This window comes from Poecilia formosa, unplaced genomic scaffold (assembly GCF_000485575.1).
Source record: "Poecilia formosa unplaced genomic scaffold, Poecilia_formosa-5.1.2 Scaffold174, whole genome shotgun sequence".
Lineage (NCBI taxonomy): Eukaryota > Metazoa > Chordata > Actinopteri > Cyprinodontiformes > Poeciliidae > Poecilia > Poecilia formosa.
In genome coordinates, this window is record NW_006800113.1 from 205,637 (window position 1) to 208,765 (window position 3,129).

The window sequence follows — 3,129 nt, forward strand, 5'->3', positions numbered from 1 at the left end:
TCTTTCTGTTCCCTGTCAATCCCGTCCTATCTACCATTCCTGGCCATTGTCAGCCTGGCTAACTCAGACTTCCTGTGTCAAGCTCCTCTGTTCCTTTCATATCTTCTCAGACGTCTCCATTTGCTCCGAACTTGACCGTGCATTCGTTCTGCTTCTGCAAGTCGACGCTCTGTTTAATCTCTCATTTTAACAACCACAGAAAGCGACACCTCAAAAGAATGATTTACAGCCAAGCTCAAAATATGAACTGTATTTTATTTATCTTGAAGTGGTAAATGTGATTGGTGACTCGAAGGCTGAAAAATAAATCAGCCACTTACACTGAAAAACCTTCATGTCCTGCCATGACCTGTTGTTTGGGCTGCATAAGCAATTCTTGGCAGCAGTTCACATTTCTGTCCCAGTGCCTCATGTTGTTCCTGACAGACATAAATTTACTTGTGAAAAACAAAATAACATTTTCTCGCTCACCCTTGCATAAAAGAGAGGGAGCAAGCAAGACAGGAACTTAGTTTTAGAAACAAAAATCCTTGAAGTCCCAAATAAATTGGTTTATTGAGTGTTCTTTTTTGTTGTATTGCTTCTCATAAGCCTATGAAGGACCAAATCAAAACAATAAAAAATAAACAGACAATTTTGGGGCTGATCTCTGTAGATTCAGGTTGTTTTTTTCAATGGGAAAAAGCTCACCAGGCTTTTTGTGAGGATGCTCAGCATAACCGTCATGATTATAAGCACCAGCTTCATTTTGTTTTAGTGGGATTTTATGTGGTCAGCCAACACAAAGTATCACAAAATTTTAAGGTGAATACTGAAATACGAGTATTTTTGCTAAATGCACAAAATGAATGGATTAAAGTTATACCATTGATGTTGGCTGTCTTGAAAAAGAAAAACAATTTTATTCTGCATTTACCCTTCACTGCATTCACTGCAGTTATTGGGGCCTGTCCATAGCAATGCATAGGGAGAGCAGTGACTGCTTGCGAAGCAAGGCAGTGACTGCCTCCACGCATTGCATGGCAGGCACCTATTGTTCTACACCCAATAGAATGTCTCTTTATTATTATTATTGGGACCTGCCCATAGCATTACATAGGGAAGAGCAGTGAAAAAGTTAGTGGGCAACCTGGCGGGAGTGTAGAAGAGAACGATAAAGCTCCCTTAATGGACGTTAGAGGCAAAAATATATTATGAAGTACGGATGGACGGACGGTTCTAATCATGAAATAATAATGATTAGAACTTCAACTTTCTTTTGTTTTTCCATAACATTCATTTTCTGTTTTAATCGAATCAACTTTATTAACTCATTGATTAATCACTTGCATCCTTACGTGTACTGAACATCGTGTTTCTTTCGACAGTACACTCTTTAAATGGGATGCATAGGTTTTCTCTGGGTGCTCCGGTTTTTCCTACCTTTCAGGGAAAAAAGTGACTAGGCTAATTTATGTCTTTTAAATTTACCTTTGTCTCGCTCACTAACTGTTGGAGACACTCTTTCAATGGACGCACTCTAAACCAGGGATCACCAACTCCAGTCCTCGAGGGCTACCATCCTGTAACTTTTAGATGCGTCTCTGCTCAATCACACCTGGATCAAATAAACTACTCGTTTCCAGCCTATTGCAGAGAGGAATGAATGCTGGTGAGGGAATTCAGACATTGTGGAGCAGAGGTGAATCTAAAAGTTGCNCCATAGCAATGCATAGGGAGAGCAGTGACTGCTTGCGAAGCAAGGCAGTGACAGCCTCCATGCATTGCATAGCAGGCACCTATTGTTCTACACCCAATAGAATGTCTCTTTGTTATTATTATTGGGACCTGCCCATAGCATTACATAGGGAAGAGCAGTGACTGCCTTGCAAAGCAGTTCATGTCAATGAATTGCAGCAAGGCAGTTCATTAAAACTAGCACAAACATTAGCATTTCACTAATGCTAATGTCTGAAATGCATTAGCATTAGCCTTTTCCCTAAAAAACGTTTTACCCATTTTTCTTACTTATTAACCATGTTTAGTATACTGAATGGAATAAGTCAATGACAGACAACATACTAGTGACAGCATTCACGCTAACATTAGCACTTTAGCTAAATTTAGCTTATGGATTAATTTTAACATACTGAATGTTGCAAGTTCATGTTAGTTAAATTTCTTGTAATTCTCCACACTTTGGCAGGCCCTGGTTAAATTTCTTCAGGAATTTTCTAGTTTTCTAATAATAATCACCTGTTGTGTCATATAACGTTCATGTCATTCTGTAACCCCCTTGTTTCTTTCTTTCAGATGCCTTGAATGTCCTGCATCTGAATCAAATTTGAAGTAGCAGCACAGAAGTTGGTTTTTCCATATTGGATTTAACTTTGCATTGTTTCATAGCTTTTTTGATACATCAGGTGGATAATCAAAATGAACGCCGATTCATTAACACTGTCCCAAATTAGTCGAATGACTAGGGAGGAATTGGCTGTCTTGGTTGTGGATTTTTTACAAAGGCTCAAAGAAAAATCTGCAATACTGATTAAGGAGACCGTACTGCAGGATGATTTGGAAAAAGCTCATGATCAAATTGATGATTTGGAAAAAGCTCATGATCAAATTGATGATTTGGAAAAAGCTCATGATCAAATTGAGCTTTTAAATGACAAAATCGAGTCACTCACCAGAGAGCTAAACTGGTCTCTCAAGCAGAACAAATACCTGGAAAGTCAGAAAATCCCAAAGTTAAAAAACGAGGTAGAGAACCGAAGTTCCCACAGGACTCAGTTGTTGAGTGAGGTCAAACAGTACCAAACTAAGGTCAAAGAGCTTCAATCCTCTTTAAAAACCCTTGAGAGGGACTCAAAACAGCAGGTTGTGAAGGTTGAGGCAGAAAAGTGGCAAAAGTGTACTGAACATTGTGTTTCTTTCGACGATACACTCTTTAAATGGGATGCATAGGTTTTCTCCGGGTGCTCCGGTTTTTCCTACCTTTCAGGGAAAAAAAGTGACTAGGCTAATTTATGTCTTTTAAATTTACTTTTGTCTCACTCACTAACTGTTGGAGACACTCTTTCAATGGACACACTCTAAACCAGGGGTCACCAACTCCAGTCCTCAAGGGCTACCATCCTGTAACTTTTA